General features: G+C 39.6%; 1 protein-coding gene across 8 annotated transcripts in view; it reads left to right on the forward strand.

Moving 5' to 3' along the window:
• Positions 1–20,373, forward strand: part of AGPAT3 (1-acylglycerol-3-phosphate O-acyltransferase 3) — a 139,338-nt gene that overhangs the window by 14,895 nt on the left and 104,070 nt on the right. For 3 of the 8 annotated variants that reach the window (XM_007493211.3, XM_056797108.1, XM_056797103.1), the window contains exon 2: positions 7,819–7,877. The exons of 2 other annotated variants lie outside the window; for them this stretch is intronic. The gene's annotated coding sequence lies outside the window, so the exon portion shown is untranslated. Of the gene's footprint in view, positions 1–7,818; positions 7,878–15,951; positions 16,100–20,373 lie in introns of those variants that run through there. 3 more of the 8 variants (XM_056797104.1, XM_056797105.1, XM_056797109.1) reach the window with 2 other exon arrangements.

The raw sequence follows: 20,373 nt of genomic DNA on the forward strand, positions 1-20,373 counted from the left end.
ACAAAAAGGGCCGTTCCGGTGGAGTAGGGGTCGCCCCATCCTTCCCTGCTGACTCAATTTGTATCATATGGAGATGTGGGAGAAAGTGTATCAACCCAAGCTAAGTGTTGGAGTATCGTATCCTTGTTGAATATCCTTTTGATGTGATAGCTAATTAAACTTCCTTTTGTTAATAGTGAATGGCCTATGAGTTTCTCTCATTTTGTTCCTATGTTAAACATGAAGTAACAGGATGCTGGCCTGCCTAAGTCAGGCCCACCCCTAACACTATGGGTTTAATTATCATGTCCACAGAGGTGACTCATTAGTAGCCCTAGTCCAGGGATGGAGAACCTTTTAGAGACTGAGTGCCGAAACTGCAACCTTCATGCTGCATGTGAGCACCCACAGGGGAGGGGGAAGCGTTCCTATTGGGCTGCTGGGCAGAGGGGCTGGTGATGGGAGAAATGTTCTCAGAGAAAGCAACTCCCTCCTGCATGAGTGCCATAGGTTTGCCAACACGGCCCTAATCTCTCTCCTAAACTTCAGTCCTACATTAACAGCTGCTTGTTGTATATTTTCAAGGCGATGTCACATAGACATCAAAAAGTCAACACATCCAAAATAGAATTATTTTTCCTTCCAAACCCATCCTTTATTTTGAGTGCCTTCATCCTTCTAGTCACGCAGGTTGATAACTATAAATATCCTTGTGGCTTCACTCCCTCACACAGGTCCAATAAATTGCTAAGTCTTATCAGTTCTACCTCTGAAGTACCTCTCCTAGTTATAATTTTTCTCCTCCCACATGGCCACTGTTTTAGTTCAGACCCTTATCCTTACTTCTCACCTGTGCTAATACAATAATCTTCTAATTTTCTCTTTACCTCTAGGTTCTCACCTTTCCAAATAAAACTCCACTGAGCTGCCAAAGTGATATTCTTTTTTTTTTAAACCTTTTTAAAATTCCTTACCTTTCATCTTAGAATTAATTCTCTGTATTGGTTCCAAGGCAGAAGAGCAGTAAAGACTAGACAATTGGAGTTAAGTGACTTGGCCAGGGTCACATAATGCAGACCTGTTTGAGGCCAGATTTGAACCTACGGCCTCCCTTCTTTAGGTCTGACTCCATCCACTGAGCCACCCAACTGCCCCCCTCCAAAGTGATAGTCTTAAAGCACAAGCTTGAGCCTATCATTCTTGTGGTCAAGAAGCTCTACAGGTTCCCTATTATTTTTAGGTTCAAATAATTTAGGTTCAAAATTATTAAACATTACAGCATTCACACACATTCATTTAAACCGTCTTACTGATTTTCCCATAGAAAAACCTTCCATATTCTATCACTACAGCAATAGGCTGTCTCCCAAGGCCTCCCCCCAACTATGAGTGCTTGCTCCTTCTCATTGCCTTATATTTACTTTTTAAATATTTAGTATCTCTAAAGCTGTATACAAATTGTTTTCCCCACCAGAATGTAAGCTTGAGGGCAGGGACTGTTTTTGTCACTGTATCATTAGCACAGTGCCTTGAACACAGTAGGTCCTTTGCCAACTTAGAACATGGCTTTTGGGACCTCAGTAGAATTGTGGGTTAAAATGATTGGTCGGAGTGTTCGGAGGTCCTTCCTTAAATGGATACAGACCAGAATACGGCTAATCTCTCTTTCACGTGACAGACTTCCCCAACACTGAGCACAGCCACCGTGTTCTCTCTGTCGTCACTTCACCAGGACCGTCCAAGCAGCCTTGCTGCCAGTCCCTTCCTCGTTCTTATCACTGTCCTCTGGAAATGCTCCAGCTTGCTAATGATGCCCTTCTTCCAATGGGACCTAGGCTGCACAGAGCCGTGTCGATGTAGGCTGAGCCTAGGAGCCTGTTTCCTTATCACCACCAGCAACCGTGGCTGAGCAGCTGCCATGAATGAACGGGAGCCCTGGGAGTGGCAGCACCCCAATCCAGCAGTTGTGGTTTTTGAGCTCAGCCTTCACAGCAGTCATACAGAGGGGGACCAACTCCTAAGGAGGAGCCAGCCATCTTCCCCAACTGTCGCCAACAAGGCAGTCAGCATGACTGAAGCAGAGATAGAGGAGGCAGCAGGCTAGGCAAGTCAAACCACTACTTCCACCTTAATCGGTCTCCTCAAGTCCTGGTGGAGAGAGTCCAGAACCCTGGATCCAAGAGCCTTGGGAGTAGCGTTCTGTCCAGCCTAGTGGCCTTAGCTATGGTCCTGTGGAGATATAGCCTGGCAACTTCTCCTATGGGTGCTTCAGTTACACTTCCTGGAGACCCAGAAAGGAAAGTTCTTGCCACGAAACGCTGGCGTACTGTTACCCAAGACACATTTGGTGTTGTCGAGTAATTCAGCATCAGAAATTGGTGTCATTTTAACAGGGGAAATAGCATTAAATTAGCTTTGCTGCTGCACTCTAGGCATTGTGAAACTTTCCATGTGTTGTCGTCCCCAGCGGATGGGAGCGCCTTCAGAACAGGAACTGCCTTTGGTTTTTATGTTCACTCTTTTGGTTTTTTATTGTGTACTTCATTACTGAACTGAGATTCATAAGGAAAACTGGATTGTGTTTTATCCGGGACTAAAAAGTTCCTAGATTTTTTTTAGGACCATAGTCTTTTTGTTGTTGTTGTTGCTGAAAATTGTATTTAATTAGTCAATTTAGAACATTATTGCTTGGTTACAAGAATCATATTTTTAGAAGAGAAACTATCTTGTTTTTCTGTTTGTGTACCCTATGCTAAGCGCAAACTAAGTATTTAGCAAATGCTTGACTCATTCATTCATTGGCTTTGGACATATGCTTTTATTAACGCAACTTGCTATAATAGATAGGGAACTGACCCCAGAGTTAGAAGAGCTGGGTTCAAGGTCTCCCTTTGACATTATGTGACCTTACGCAAAGAGATTAGTCACATAATCTCTCCGTTCTCCAGCCACTTCTGAGACTGATTACTGAGCAGATTGGCATTGGGACAAGGAGTTTCCTCGCCGGTAGAACCCTATATCAGTGCAATACATTGACCCCGCCATCTCCCAAATTTTATTTGCTTTTTTGGCCGCCAAATTACTTTGTTGACTTACTGAATTTATATTCCATTAACTGTGAAGGAAGACACGATGACAAAATTTAGACTTGCCCAGGATCATACAGCTAAAAATGTGGATCTGAGACTCGGATTTCTGATTCCAAATTCAATACTCTTTCCATTGAAAAAATGGAAATAGTGCCACACTAATAAACTACCCAGGGACTCTTGTGTGTTAAACATATGGTGTCTTAATAATATATTCTGGTTGTATACTAATGATAATTCATATATATATATATACACACATATATATAATGTGTAGTTTTTAGGAATTATCTACTTTTAACATTCATTTAAAACTTTTTGAATTCCAAATTCTCTACCTCCCTCAAGTTGAGAAAGCCAGGAGTATATCAGTTACACATGTGAAGTCATGTAACACATGGAGACATGGGCAGCTAGGTGGATAGAGCACCAGACCTGGAGTTGGGAGGTCTTGGGTTAAAATTTGGCCTCAGACTCTACCTGGCTGTGTGACCTTAGGCAAGTCACTTGACTCCAATTGCCTAGTCCTTACTCCTCTTCTTTCTTAAGATAAATTCTAAAACAGAAGGTAAGGGTTAAAAAATATGGAAATATGAGCCATGTTGCCAAAAAACTGAAACACAATAAAGATCAAGAAACGGAAAAAATTTAAAAAGTATGCTTCAATATGCACTCAGTTTATCAGATTTCTTTGTGGAGATGGATGGCATTTTTCACGATTCACAAATTTTGATATTAAGAATTGAAATAGGGCAAAATCTGTTATTATCTAGCATTATCTATTATCTATCTTATTATCTAGCATTTTTTGTAGGTGGGAGTGTGTGTCTTTAGTTGATGTAGAAGGAAACAGGAGTAAGGGAAGCAGTACAAGTGCACGGCTGCTTGACCTTCAGACATAATCAGATGCTGGGCTTGTATTATTTCCCTCTGATTGATACACCTTGGTGAGTTAAAATGTGTGTGTCCATATTTACATTTATATATCTGTGAGTATGTGAATGTGCGTGCGTGCGTGTGTGTGCGTGCGTGTGTGCGTGTGTGCGTGTGTGTGTGTGCGTGCGTGCGTGTGTGTGCGTGCGTGTGTGCGTGTGTGTGCATGCGTGTGTGCATGTGTGTGTGTGTGTGTAGGATTCAATCTGCGTTCAGGCCTTTTAGAAGTCGGGCAGCTCGTCCTGTGGAATTATGGACGGTCACTGTGCGGATCGACAGTTACTAAGATGGAGTTGAATGTCTTCACGATGTTGCTGTGGTAGACGTTGTTCTTCACGTTGTGTTGTTCGTCGTTTTTCAGTGGAGCCCGACTTTTCGTGACTCCATTTGGGGTTTTCTTGGCAAACATTCTGCAGTCTTTACCGTTTTCTTCCCTGCTTCATTTTACAGATGAAGAAACGGAGCCAAACAGAGCTAAGCGAGGCGTCCAGGGCCAGGCAGTTAGTATGTACCTGAGCCCGGATTTGAACTTCTGAATGGGAGCCTCCCTGACTCCAGGCTGCCGCTGACTCTGTATTTTCCAGGTCCCTCCAAAACCATCCCCTTCCCCATTTTCACTGTCCAATGAGTGAGCAGCCCGGTGGAGCAGCCCAGACCCTGCATTTCTTTGCTGCTTCCAGTAGAGCGGCTATCAATGCTTTTCCTTTCTCCCTCCCATATTTTTTGAGAATAACTAACGCCATCACTGAGCATGATCACTAGCTCGGGGATTATACATAATTTAGTCGCTTTTTGGGCAACGCTTTGACCTGCTTCCCAGAATGGCTGGGTTAGCGCCCAGGTACACCAATAGTCCCTTTCCCACAGCTCCTCCCGATGGGTCCCTTTGCAGTTTGTGTTAGCATTGGCCACCTGATGGCTTGGCGCAGTCTACCTCAGGGTGGCATTGGTTTGTATTTCTTTCGTTATTGGGGATTTAGAACATCTTTGAACCCCAGTTATACATTGCTCGGGTTTCTTTGAAAACTGCCTATTCGTAGTCTTTGAGTATATATCGGTTGGAGAATGGCTTTTTTCCTTACACATATGAAATCAATACCTGTTAGAGCTTAGAAGTGTGACCCTTACTTATTAGGAAACTTGGTGCAGACACCCCCCCCCCCCCCCATTTAACCTTCTTTTCTTCTCATTTTAGTTACACTCATTTTGTTTGTGTTAAAAAACAACCCTTTTTAATCTTGTCACCAAAGGTGTCCACTTTACTGTAGGTGATCCCTTCTCCTCTCCATAGATCTGCAAGATAATTTCCTGCTTGTTTCTTATGTCTGTAGAGTTCCAGGTAGAAACAAATCATGAAAGAATTACCGATGCCTTCAACAGCTGAGTCTTGGGAGCAGTATGCTCACGTACAGGCTTACGGCTATATTTCTCATATTTCTGGATATTTGAATTGAATTAGGACTCACATTTTGTGGTATTCTGACCCCTCCCCACACCTGCAGTCCAAAGGCCAAAGGAACCTCGGGGCTGGGGCTGGGGAGGGCCTGGCTATGGTTACCTTCCGCCTCCATCTCTTTGATCTTGTCACGTGCACTATCTCGCTATCGCATTCCTGTCCTTGGAATTCCTTTTCCATAACAAATTGGCTCTCCCATATCATCCCAGGAACCTGACCTCCTGGATGCCTCCTTTCCTGCTTTCTGTCCTCCCTGCCTTAATCTTTAAACCCTCCACCCATATTTCCCTCCATCCCCAGCTTCCCTTTCCCGCTGGCCACCCACTTTAGAGTATTTTGTCACTGCTGGTCAGCTACCAGGCCATGCTATATCTAAGTCATTCATATATGTATTTGGAGCTTATCTTGTGTGTGAGATGTTGATCGATATTTTACTTTGTTAGGTTACTTTTTTTTTTAACCCTTCCCTTCCCTTCCCCCTTGGAATCAATACTATATATTGGTTCTATGGCAGAAGAGTGGGAAGGGCTAGGCAATGACTGTTAAGTGACTTGCTCAGGGTCACACAGCTGGGAAGTGTCTGAGGTCACATTTGAACCCAGGACCTCCCGTCTCTAGGCCTGGCTCTCCATCCACTGAGCCACCCAGCTGCCCCCTATTAGATTACTTTTTATTGAATAGAGTTCTTTCCTCTCTAGCTCAGATTTTTGAATTTATCCAATATTAGGTTAAATTATTTTCATATATTTTATACCTAATCTGTTCCACTGATTGGAGCTCTATTTCTTAATCAGTACCAAATACTTTTGACGATTATTGCTTTGAGATCCGGTACTGCTTTTGAGATTCTTGACCTTTTGTTTCTCCACATGAATGTTGTTATTCTTTTTTCTAGCTTTACAAAGTAATCCTTTGGTAAGTTTGATTGCTTTGGCACTGCACAAACATTAATTTTGGTCATATTGTCATTTTTATTATATTAGCTCAGGCTTCTCATGAGCAATGAGCATTTCACCAATTAACTGACTTTATTTATGTTAGGAATGTTTTGTATTATATTAATGAGTTCATGTATATGTCTTGGCAGGTAGACTCTTAAGTATTTTACATATTCCGTGGCTATCCCAAATGGAATTTCTTTTTCTTTTTGCTGGTTTTAATTGGTAATATACATAAATATTGTTGATTGGTACGGGTATATTTTATATTCTGGACCTTTATTTTCATTATTAGTTATTACAAATGGTTTTTTAGTTAGGGTTCTCCAAGAAAACCATCATATTATCTGCAAAAGTAATACTTTTATGTCCTGTTTAGAGGTTTATTTCCTTGGTTTCAGGATTTCTAGCACCGTATGAGTAGTAATAGAGATAATAGCCTTATACTTACTTGAGAGTCCTTGGTTTTATTTTCTTTACATGTTATGCTGGCTCTTGGTTTTATGTAGATGTAGACATATAGATACTGTTTTATATAGATATATAGATGCCCTGTTTATTACTCTGATTCTAGTTACCTTTTTTAAAACAACAGGAATACACGCTGTATCTTGTCAAGGCTTTTTGCATTTATTGACATAATATTATCTTTGTTGTTTTTGTTATATATTCAATTGTGTTTATAGTTTTCCTGCTATTGAACTAGCATTGCATTCCTGACATAAATGCAATCTTACCATAATGTATAATATTTTGTATGTTGCATTGCTGCAGGGGTTTTTTGCTAGTATTTTTAAATGATTTTTCTGTGTTTTGACTTCCTGGTTTAGGTATCAATACCATTTTTGTATCATACAAGGAATTTGGCAGGACCCTTTCTTTTTCCATTTTTTCCAAATAATTTATTCAATATTGGAACTGATTCTTTGGTAGAATTAATTTGTCAATCCAGCTGGTCCTGGTTTGTTTTTTTAACATTGATGGCTTGTTCAGTTTCCTTTTTCAAGCCTAGAAGAAATCTATTTATTATTCTGTTCATCCAGGAAGATTATCTTTGTTATAACTATTCGTTAATTTGTTGGATTTATTGGCATATCATTTGGCAAAGGGATTTCTAACTTATTTCTTCATCAGTTGTGAACTCACTTTTATTTTTGATGATTTGATATTTCAGTATTTTTGGTGATTTGATTTTTTTCCTTAAAAAATGAAATAAGTTGATGGCTTATCTACTTTTTAAAAAAGACAGTTCCTAGGTTTATTTATTAATTAAAACACTGGTTTCGCTTTCAATTTTGTTATTCTTTTTGAACTAAAAGTTTTTTATTTTGGCATTAGGTTTTTAACATTCTTTTGATTTTCTGTCCCAAAAATTATATTCTCAATTCATTGATCTGTCCTTTTTCTCTTTTATTTGATAAAGGTGTTTAGAGATCTACACTTGCTCTTAAGGACTGCTTTGGCTGAATCTCCCAACTTTTGGTATGTTGTTCATTCCTTCTCAATATCCTTAATGAAAATTATGTGTTGTGTCTATGATTTTTCCTTGACTATGTATAAGATCAAGTCATTTAGCTTCCAATTAATTTTCATTAGTTTATTGAGTGGTCCTTTATCAAATATCATTTTTATATCACTGTCTTATAAAAACTGTTTAAAATTTCTGCTTTTCTGTACTTGTTTATAAGGTCTTTATGCCCTAATACTTGATTAATTTTTATCAAGTTGCATGTCCAGCTGAGAAATTTGGATACTCATCTTTAAAAATAATTTTTAAAATTAAAAATTTTTTAATCAACCAGAATCTGTCTTCTTTTCCTCTACTTCCCCTCACCCCTGCTGAGAAAGCAGAACAACATACTCTGTTACAAATGGATATAGTTGAGCAAAACAAATCCATACGTTGGCCATGTTCCCATCCTCCCAATTTATCTGTCTCTCTTGCTCTCTCTCTCCATGTCCATATAGACATGCATATGACTTAAAAAAGATTATCAGGAGGTGAGAAACCTGCATCATGATGAGTCCTTTGGAATCGTGGTTGATGTTTACGTTGATCACTGTTCCTAGGCTGTTTAAAGTCGATTGTCTTTGTAGGATATTTTATTGCATAAATTATTCTCCTGCTCACTTCTCTCTGTATCAGTTTCTCCAAATCTTCCTAGGTGTTTCTGATAACAGTTGCCTTTATTATTTATTATGTACTCTAACTTGTTAGTCTTTTCCCGGGTGATAGTCACCCTCTTCAGTTTGCAATTGTTTGCCACACACAAGCCCTACTAAGAATATTTCTGTATATAACTTCTTGTCTAGAGCTAGTGACTCTGGGGAAAAGGGCCGGCATAGTTTGGTAACTTTGGGGGTATACATCCAAGTTGCTTTCCAGAATTCTTAGATCTGTACCAGTACTATAACAACACACTTGTTTTCCCACAGCCTGAATGGCATTTGTCGTATTCATTTTGGGCGTCACTTTTGCAAACCTGATGGGTATGAATTAGAATTTCAGAGTTGTTTTAATTGGTATTTCTCTAACTGTGAAGTATTCAGACCATTTTAAAATATGGTTTTTGATAGGTTGGCTTTATTCGAAAACCGTCCTTTCTTATTTTTACCTTTAGTCAATTAGAGAATGGCTCTTACTCATATAAACTTGGCTTAATTTCCTTCATATGTGTCTGCTTCTCTTCTAATTTAACTTTTTTCTGGGGAATCTACAGTTAGAACCTTTAGTTGCTTATTTCTTACCATTCTCTTATCCTCTTCCTTCTCCTTGTCCCAGGCCTGTCTTTATTAAGGACAGGAAAGCTGGAGCAAGTCGTCTACTCAACATTTATGTGTTGTTTGATACAGTCTGCCTCAGCTCCTTTGTCCTTCTTTTCTTTCTCTCACCCATAGACCAGGCACACGCTCAGCCTTTTAAGTCTCTCTTTGCCCTGGACCTCAGTGGTTAGAGTTTGTTTTCCTTATGATTCATCTGTTTATGACTTCTTTCTCCCCTTCCCTCCTGCTTCTTCAATGAGCAAAACTTATTTTTGTATCTTACTCTGTGTGTGTGTGTGTGTGTGTGTGTGTGTGTGTGTGTGTGTGTGTGTGTTGTTCCCTCCTTTGACTATTCAGTGGAGAGACCCAAGTGAGGCTGTTGTCTAGTCTTTTACATATTCACTTTGATGATATTAGATGATTTCCCTCATCCTTTCTCTCCCTGTATCTTCTGCTACATTTCTCCTTCCTTTCCCTTTTTCTTTTAAGATCGGCAGAACATAACAAAGCTCTCCCAATCCCAGCACTGTGCTAAGCACTTTTTGGAGTCATTTGATCCTCACAATAACCCTGAGAGGTAAATGCTATCATAATCTCATTTTATATTGGAGGAAACGGAAACAAACAGAAGTGAAGTGACTTGCCCAAGGTCACACAGATTATAAGTGTCTGAGGCGGTATTTGGCATCAGATCATCCTGGGTCAGGGCCTCTATCCACCATGGGTGGCAACTCCAGGAAGCAGGGACTAGAGACAGAAGCCATGGTTTAAGGTGGGAATGGAGTTATGGTGATGAACTGGCTTTCTTTTGCCCTAACTTCTACTAGAATGAAAAATGTGCAATAAATATAGTACTGTCTTAAAGAAAAAGAACTGGTTTGCTTGTGGAAATTGTTCCAGCTTGTGAATCATTGTGAAATGGTGTAGATTTCTGTGTTCCTGGTGTTTTTTCAGATAAAATTGTAAGCAAATATAAAATTTCTGTTAGGCTCCAATTATTCCCCAATATATGAAACAAATGCATTTTCAAACAAGAGGGCAGAACTGACTGTGCTTTCAATTCTTTTTTTTTTTTTTGGCTGCTTGAAGTATTTTTCCTTTGATATGGAAACTCTTAATTTGGGTTATAATATTTCTGGTAGGTTTCCTTTTGGGGTACGTTTTAGGATGTGACAGGTGGATTTTTTCTCTTTGCCCTTTGGGTCTGAGCGATCTGGATAGTTTTCTTTTATCATTTCTTGAACTATGATGCTTTTACCCTTTCTGGTAACGCCTTTCAATCATTTTTCTTAAAAAACCCTTGCCTTTTGTCTTAGACTTGTGTGAAGGGAATTTATACCCCTCTCCTGGGGTCGTGCATGGGATGTGGTCCTGCCTGAGTCCCTGTGTCCCTGCCTCCGGTGTAGGCTACGTGACCATGGAAGCAAGGACTGTGTGAGGAAAGTCATAGGGTGATGGAGTCCTGAGGGGAGAACGGAGTCAAGATATTGCAGAGGGAGTGGGTGGAGTGCTCCTTTTTCCAGTTTTATTTCCTTGCTTTGAACTCTGTGTTAGGCATAGGCCCAGGCCTGTGATGGCAAACCTATGGCACACTCTCTGTGGTCATGTGCATGCCCTCCAGTTTGGTACTAGAAAGGCAGAGGACCTTGGGTGAAACTGCTCCCCTCCCCTCCCCCAAGCCCGATGACCTTTTTTTCATATCACCTGTCCCTCTTGCCAGCAGCCCAACGGGAGCACGTCCTCTCCCCTGCGTGGGGTACGGGGGCGTGGGGCACAGCCAGGGTCTCTAGAAGGCGCCCCGGCCCAGGCAGTGCACATTTCTGGAGGACATCCCGTGGACTGTGCTGTTCTTATCTTGTGTTTTCTGGCTTCCTCTTGCCTTTTCGTGGTCTTGAGGGTTGCTTTATTAAAGAGCCCAAAGCTAGCCAACTCAGAGTGAAGCCGGAGCCCGATGACGCTCTGGGTTCTGCAGTGGCTGTGCTGGCTTTGTTTGAGGGAAGCAGTTCTCGGGTTGTCTCTGCTGGGCGCTTCAGCGGCACTTCCGCCCCCCTTTGTTCTGGCTGCTTAGCCGGCCAGAGGCTGAGTCCGGCTCCCGGCTCCGCTTCTTCTTCCTCCATGGATCGCTCCTAGCTGTGAACGCTCGCCGGGAGGCTCAGCTTCCCCTCGGTGTGTGTCGGACCCGTGACCCGGCGTCTGAGCAGCAGACCTCCCGGATGGGCCTCTCCTCGTCCACTTCCAGCCATGGGGCGCGCTCGGCTACGAGTGGGGTGCAAAGGACCGCTCGGCCCTCGCTGCAAATTCTGCCATCTGGAGTCGAAAACAGAAGACAAAGAGCCGGCGCTTGACTGGGACTGGGCGCGAATGGGCACGACCTAGAGATGCAGAGACCTTCCTTAATGAGCCCCCCGGTCCCTGCAGTGAGGCCGGACTTCGAGTCTACTGTGCGCACTCCAGCCGGGTTCAGGGGACCTTCTTAAAGAAGGGCAGCCACCCGGTTGCTCGTCGCCCTGACATCGGGGACCTTCTGCCTTTTATCCATCTCTCCCAGGCTTGTCCTCTAGATAAACCGTCTCCAAACGCTCTGAGATACAGAACGGACCGGCCACCCTTCTCCCAAGGGGGCTGACTGGGGTATGAGCTGGAGCTTTCCCAGTTCTCACCTGGGAGACGTGGGGGCACTTGGAGACACACACGCTTGATTTCACTTGGCGAGAAGCCACTCCCAAAGGGCAGCCGGGGAGCACACTGGACAGAGCACCAGGCCTGGACTTGGGAGGGCTCAGGTTCAAACTTAGCTTCAGACACTTCCTTGCTAGGTGACCTTAGGCAAGTTGCTTAACCCCAATTGCCTTGTCCTTGCCCTTCTGTTGGTACTGAGACGGGAAGTAAAGATTTAAAATAAAAAGAAGGAAGGAAGGAAGGAAGGAAGATAGATAGATAGATAGATAGATAGATAGATAGATAGATAGATCACTCAGTGTGATTTTTTTCTCAGATTTTCCAAGCAAGACTTGGGCTTATTTTCTAGATCTTTATGCTGTACTTGCTGGGGAGAACTCGGCTATCCTATGCCTGTATTTTTGGCTTCTCTTCTACAATCGTGGCTCCATCTTGTACATTAACTTTACAAGCGCACCTTAGTATGGCTTTAAAATTAGATATGCAACATTTGTTGATGATAGTTAAAATTATTTACTAGAACTGTAGAGAAATCCTCAAGATTGTTCAAAGGAAATGCTGAACTTGCCAATTTTCTAAAATCTTGATGACAAAATTGTTGCTTCATAAATTGAGCAAAAAACATCTGGCTTAGTGGACCACTCCTCTGTGCGGCCTCTTTTGTTTTTCTATCTGATCGACATTTCTGCTGTGTTCATTTTCTTTCTTGGACTGACTCATTTACCTTGACCAGATAATTAGTGGCCATGACTAAAGTGACAGGAATAATATCATCTAGAATCCATGGAGGCTGGAATAGTTTTCCCGATGGCTTGAACTATTGATGTGGCTTTGTTATTACTTGAGACACAAAAGGACCAGCTAAGAGGTTTAGGTCCCCCTCACACTTGACATATTTCTTTTCTTTTTTTTTTTAATATTTGAATTAGTTTATTTAGTCCATTTAGAACATTATTCCTTGGTTACAATAATCACATTACTTCCCTCCCTCCCCTCCACCCATCCTTCCCGCAGCCAACACGCAATTTCATTGGGTATCACTTGTGTCCTTGATCAGAACCTATTTCCATGTTGTTGTTTACACAAGGACGTTCATTTAGAGTCTCCATCCCCAGCCATGTCCCCTCGACCCATGTAGTCAAGCAGTTGTTTTTCTTCTGTGTTTCTATTCCCACAGTTCTTTCTGGATGTGGATAGCATTCTTTCTTATAAGTCCCTCAGAATTGTCCTGGATCATTGTCCATTACATTCGATTGTGCCACAGTGTATCAGCCTCTGTGTACAATATTCTCCTGGTTCTGCTCCTCTCACTCTGGATCACTTCCTGGAGGTTGTTCCCGTCTCCATGGAATTCCTCCACTTTATTATTCCTTTGAGCACAAGAGTATTCCATCACTAACAGATACCACAATGTGTTCAGCCATTCCCCAATTGAAGGGCAGCCCCTCATTTTCCAATTTTTTGCCACCACAAAGAGAGCAGCTATGAATATTCTTGTACAAGTCTTTGTGTCCATTATCTCTTTGGGGTACAAACCCAGCAGTGCTATGGCTGGATCAAAGGGCAGACACTCTTTTAGCACCCTTTGGGCATAGTTCCAAATTGCCCTCCAGAATGGTTGGATCAATTCACAACTCCACCAGCAATGCATTAGTGTCCCAATTTTGTGTGGCTTTGATTTCTTTCTGTCTTTGACTGATGGAGTATAAGCTCAGTAGTTGAGATTACCAGGTCAGTAGTTTGCGTAACTTTTCTCAGGTAATTCCAAATTGTACCTCATAAATGTTGGACTAATTCTAGGTTTTGCTGACTGTATGTTAATATATCTGTCTTCCTTCAACTGCTCTAAAATTGACTGGTTTTGCATTTTATGATTTTTATCAATTTGTTGGTATGAAGGGAAACCTTAGGACTGTTATTATATTTGTTTTATTATTAATCTGAAACTTTTTCATTTGTTGTCATTTTTTCTTTTGAAGGACTATATCCTTTGCCCATTTGTCTTTTGGGGAATGTCTGTTACTCTTTATGTTTTTGTGCCAATTCCTTACATTTTTTAGATATTGGACTTTTAACAGAAATATTTAACACAAAAACTTCTTTCCACTTGATATTATGTTCTTAGCTTTCATTGATTTTACATGTGCAAAAATTTTTCAGTTTTTCATAATCAAAATCTATTGTCTTTTGTGATCTCCACTATTCCGTGCTCAGTCCTCAATTTTCCTTTGGGTCAAGAGGAGTCCAACTGTGCTGTGGTCAAAACAATAACAAATCACCTCACATTATGAGTTTATTTTCCTGTGAGCCATTCATGCCAAACTTGACTAATTGCCTACCTCATAAAGATGATCATAGCAAGATGCCAACATTTCAGTGGATACCATCAAAGTTATCATTGGTGTTTGACAAATATTCAAATATTTGGAAAATATTAAAATTAAAGGGTAGATCAAGTTGGGAGGAGAAAAGTGAGCATGCCTCCATTTTTCAGACCTATTTCCATGCAAAATGGAGTACTTATTTGAAAATATTTCTGTACATTTTCATTCTAATGGTCTTAGATACTGATTAGTAGTTTTAAAAGATCTGTAAATGGCATTCTGAGAAAATTAGTTATTTGATGCCTTCACTCTGGAAAGTAGGAGTTGAAAATGTAATAATTAAAAAATATATATATATATCTAGGCTTATCAGGTACAAGGAAGAGAGAGTTTAAAGTAAAATCAGTGTGCCAGCTCAGAAATTTCTATGCTGTTAATGCCTAGAAGGTGCTGTCTTGATGTCCTAGAAAACCACAGTAACTTAAACGTTTATAGCAAAATTTGTCTATAGTTTTCAGGTTTGCCACTCTGGAATGCTAATTTGCTTCTAAAATGGAATCTCATTCTTTGGAGCCTGAAGTAGGCGATAAAATAGTTTTATTTTTATTATAATTTTTTGTATATTGGAGCCAGAACTTTTGGAATGACCAGCTTAATACATCAGACCATTGTCCCCGATTCTCAAAGGATGCTCCAGAAACCACAGAAAGTATCATTAAGAATCCCGAACGTGGGACCTAACATAGTTTCTAAGCAGGCATAAGAAGCCAGAAGAATCCAATTCCCAGATTTTACTTTTATCTCATAATTAATTTACATACAAAATCCATTCATTTGATTTTGACGTTTCACGAGTAATCCATTTATGGTTGCATTCTTACCCAGGTGGCATAGCAGATAGAGTGTTGAGCTTGGAGTCAGAAAGACCTGAGTTCAGATTCAGCTGCAGAAACTTAGCTGTGTGATCATGGTCAAATTTCTCAACCTGTATTTGTTTGAGTTTCTTTTCCTCAAGTGTAAAATGGGGATAAGAATAGCACCTATCTTCCAGCACTGTTAAGAGGACCAAATGAGATTATATTTGTAAAATGTTTAGCAGAGTGCCTGGCACATAGTAGGAACTATATAAACACGAACTCATTACTTTTGCTCCTTACTCATTTAGCATTAAGTGACCACTCTGTACAAGTCATTACTAGGCAGTAGGATTGTTAAGTAGAAGTAAAGAGCATATAGTACCTATCCTTGCTGGAATTTACAATTTAAACAGTAGCAAAAAGAAATTCCCAAATTGAAATGCGCAAGGCTCCCTCTAGAAACTATCTTTAGTGCTTCTGGGTTCCTTCGCTTTTGTAAATCCAAGGTCTTAGCTATTTCGAACTATCCCATGGGGGTAACTAACTATCCCCATAGGGAGAGTATAAAGGAAAAATAAACCGAGGGATGCCAAGAGGGAAAACGCGCCTGTTTATGAGTGTTTTTGTATGTATTTTTCTTCTCTCCCAAATGACACTTTAGCACTGCGTCTCTAGAAAACAACGTACATTCTCATTTGGAATCACGAGCACAAACCATTTTGGGTTTCTTATTCTGAGCTTTGATTTTGTTGTTGAATCATTGAATAGCTCAGCAGAATTGAAAACGTTCCTGTTTTTTCTCCAACCTGAGAACAGTAGAAGAGATCGGTAGCTCGCTTTGAACATTCTATATAAGATTTGTTTAATCACTTGAAATTAATTGGTGGAGCAATCTGTATTGCTTTCTGTCTTATTTTCGTGCTTTTATCTTAGGTGTATAGTAGGAAGGAAGGAAGGAAAGAAGAAAGGAAGGAAGGAAGGAAGGCATAACCTTTTATTAAGCACCTCCTACCATGTTCCAGGCACTCTGCTAAGTGCTTACAAATATTATCTCACTTGATCCTCACAACAGCCCTGTGAGGTAGGTGCTATTATTTATTTAGTATGTCATTTATCACCTGAGAAAGTCAGTGCATTTATATTGAATATGAATTATGTAGTGAAGAATCCAAACTTGGGATTTCTGCGAAATGCCCTTTCAGTGACTCGGGGTGGTAGTGTTCGCGTTCGCACGTTCCTCTTTTTCCTTTTTTGGGTGCATTGTCACCGACCAGTTAAGTGACTGCTGTGCACATGTTATGTACTTGTTACAGTGTGGTTCTGATATCTAAACCAGGAAGACCAAAAACAAGAGAAAGAAAATTCAAGCCCAATTTCATTAATGGCTAGAGATGCAAAAATCCTAACTAAAATCCTAGCCAGGACACTATAACAACATATCACAAAGATTATACATTGTGACCAAGCAAGATATGTAGAGATGGTTAATATAGAGAGTAGATTTTATTTTAATATAATTGGCTATGTAAATGAGAAAGCGAACAAAAACCATATGATTGTATGAAGAGATACAGAAAAAGCCTTTGACAAAACACAACACTCATTCCTATTAAAAACATTGGAAAGCACAGATATTAATGGATTTTTTCCCTAAAATGATAAATTTATCAGCAAGTGCCTTCTCAGTAAGGCCAAGAGTGAAATAAGGATGTCATTCTCATAACATAGTATAGAAATGGTAGCAAAGACCATAAGAGAAGAAAAAGAAATTTTAGGAATCAGAATGGGCAAAGAGGTGATAAAACTATGTGTTTGCAGATGACATGATGGTGTTTGTGGAAGATCTTAAAGATTCAACTAAAAAGTTAGATAAAACTATTGATAATTTTAGCAAAATTGCAGGATATGAAATAAACCCACATAAATCTAGTTTCATGTGTGAAAAGTATTTTATAATTATAATTCCTGTGTTTGTCTTGGCAGATAGATTCCCAAACATTTTATATCATCTAGAGTGATTTTAAATGGAGTTTTTCTTTCTAATTCTTGCTGCTGAATTTTTTTGGAAATATAGAGAAATGCTGATAATTTTTGTTAGTTTATTTTGTATCCTGCAACTTTGCTAATGCTATTAACTATTTCCACTAGCTTTTTAGATGATTCTCTAGGATTCTCTAAGTAGACCATCATATTATCCGCAAAGAGTGATAGCTTGGTCTCCTCATTGCCTACTTTAATTCCTTCAATTTCTTTTTCTTCTCTAATTGCTACTGCTAGTGTTTCTAGTACTATATTAAATAGTAGAGGTGATAACAAAACCCATATATTTCATCAGAATTTTTATATATTGCTAACAAAATCCAGAAGAGGTTATGCTATGTAAAATAACCACATGTAGAATAAAATAACAGCGTATACCTGCCAAAACAAACTCAGGAGCTAAATAAAGATAATTTTAAAACACTTTTTTTATACAAATAAAATCAGATCTAAATAATTGGAGAAATATTAATTATCAATGGATGGGAAGTACAAGTATAATTAAAATGGCAATCCTACTTAAACTAATCTTATTCAATGTCATCCCGGTTAAATTACCAAAACATTATTTTATTGGACGAGAAAAAATAATAACAAAATTCATTTGGAAGAACAAAGACCAAGACTATCAAAAACTTTAATGAAAAAAATGTAAAAGAAGGACATAGTAGTACCAGATTTTAAATTGTATTATAAATCAGTAATTACCAAAATTATCTGGTACTAGCTAAGAATTAGAAAGATAAATCAGTAAAGCAGGACAGATATACGTAACAAACAACAGTAAAAGATTATAGTAACCTTGTATTTAATAAAAGCATAGATCCAGGTTTGGGGGATAAGAAATCATTTTTTGGTAAAATTTGTTGGGACAACTGAAAAGTAGTTTGGCAGAATCTAGGGTGTAGATCAGCTTTGGCAAAGTATTGGCATACATGCAGAGCTGGCCCTGGGGAGCTGTACTGTTCCCCCTCTTCCCAGAGTCTCAGGACATTTTTTTGCATACCCCGCCCCTCTGCCCTGCCCAAAGCAGCACTGTCTACCTCTGCTATTTGGGATAATGGGCGGCAGGTTCTCAGTGGCAGCTTGAAATTCCAGTCTCGGCATGGGAACTTGAAAACCTTCACCAATGCTGGTGTAGACCAATTCTTATACCATTCACTAAGATGAGACAAAAATGGATACATGATCGAGACATAAAAGGAGATATAAGTAAATGAGGACAGGGAATATATTTACCAGATTTATGGATAGGAGAAGAATTTATGAGTCAACAAGAGATGGAGGGCATTATGAAATGTAAAATGGATAATTTTGAGTACATTAATTTGAAAAGTTTTTGTACAATAAAATAGATGTTGCCAAGATTAGAAGGAAAGCAGAAAACTGGGAAATTTTATTATAGTTTCTCAGATAGAAGTCTCATATCCAAAACATATAGAGAAGTTTGTCAAATTTATAAGAATAAAAGCCATACAGCAGTTGATAAATGAGCAAAGGATATGGACAGAAAGTTTTTATATGAAGAAATCAAAGACAAATATAGTTATATGAAAAATGCTCGTAAGAATTACTAATTAGAGAAAATCTAAATCAAACCTAAACATTTCTGAGATATCTCCTACTCATCAGATTGGCTAAAATGATAAATGTTGGAGGGGATGCAGAAAAATGGGGACACTAATACGCTGTTCTTGGAGCCATGAACTTATCCAACTGTTTCAGAGTGCAATTTGGAATGACACTGATAGAGTTATATAACTGTTTTATAGCCTTTTGGGCATAGGTCCAAATTGCTCTCCAGAATGAATGAATCAGTTCATGAATCTCCTAACAGTATATTAGTGTCTCAGTTTTCTCACATCCCCTCTTAAGTTTTTCCATTTTCCTTTTTTGTTTTAAGTCAATCTGACAAGTGTGGGATGGTACCTCAGAGTTCTTTTTATTTGCATTTCTGTAATTACTAGTGATAGCATTTTGAGCTTTAATTACTTTGTCCGAGAACTGCCTATTCATATCCTTTGACCATTTATCAAATGGGGAATGATTTGTATTCTTATATGTTTGACTCATTTCTCTATGAGGCCTTTATTAGAGAGACTTGTTATGATTACTATGTATTATTTTCCATCTAATTTCTCCCTGTTTAATTTCTCACCACCACCTCTCCCAAGTTACCCTCTTTTTTATCAACTCGACCCCACTTCTCATGCCCCCTCCCTCCTGCTTTCCTGTAGGGTACGATAGATTTCTAAACCCAGTTGGTTCTGTATGTTCTTTCTTCATTGAACCTAGTCTGACAAGAGTAAGGTTCCCGTGCTCCCCTCCCCAGTTCCCCACCTTCCTTTCCACTCCTCTTTCATGAGGGATCATTTACCCCATCCTTTTCTTCTCTTCCCCCTCCTCCCAATGTATTCTTCTTTCTCATGCCTTAATTTTATTTAATTTTTACATCTCTCATCACATTTAACTCATACCCTTGCCCTCTGCCTGTGTTTACTCCTATCTGCCCTAATGGTGATAAAATTCTTAGGAATTACAAGAATCGTCTCCCCATGTAGGGATGTACACACTTTAACTTTATTGACTATCTTTTGATTTCTCTTTTCTGTTTACTTTTTCTTCTTCTTTTGAGTCAGGGCTCTTGCTTTCATAGAGCACAAACAAAACTTGTTCCCTTGGAGGCACTTTCTGCATCACAGGGGAGTGTGTGTGTTGGAGGGGAACAGTTTTCTCAGTGCAATTGTTATGGGTGCCTTGGTTTCAATGAAGTTATAATTGCCTTGTAGGCCTAATGAGGGGCATCATCATCATCATCTTAACAACTAATATTTATATAGTGCTTTAAGGTTTGCAAAATACTTCACAAATATGAACTCATTTAATCTTTTATAGATGAGGAAAATGAGGCAGATAGTTATTTAGTGATTTTCCAGTGTCTGAAGATTTGAATTTTGATCTTCTTGACTTCAGGTTAAGGGCTCTATGGACCTTGTTGACTGACAGAAGCAGGAAGTTTGGAAATTTATATAGGTTTGACAGGAGGTGGAATTTGGTTGTTCCCAAGATAATTCCTATAATTAACTTTTTTCTAAACTTTTGTCTTCTGACTTAGAATTGATACTAAGTATTCCAAGGCAGAAGGGAAGTAAGGGTTAGGCAATTGGGGATTTGTCCAGGGACACCCAGGAAGTGTCCAGATTTGAACCCAGGATTTCCTGTCCTAGGCCTGGCCCTCAATCCACTGAGCCATTCAGCTCCCCAACCTACCCTGATGCTTTCATTAAACATTTATTGAGTATTGTCTCTGTATGG

Source organism: Monodelphis domestica, chromosome 4 (genome assembly GCF_027887165.1).
Source record: "Monodelphis domestica isolate mMonDom1 chromosome 4, mMonDom1.pri, whole genome shotgun sequence".
Classification (NCBI taxonomy): Eukaryota; Metazoa; Chordata; class Mammalia; order Didelphimorphia; family Didelphidae; genus Monodelphis; species Monodelphis domestica.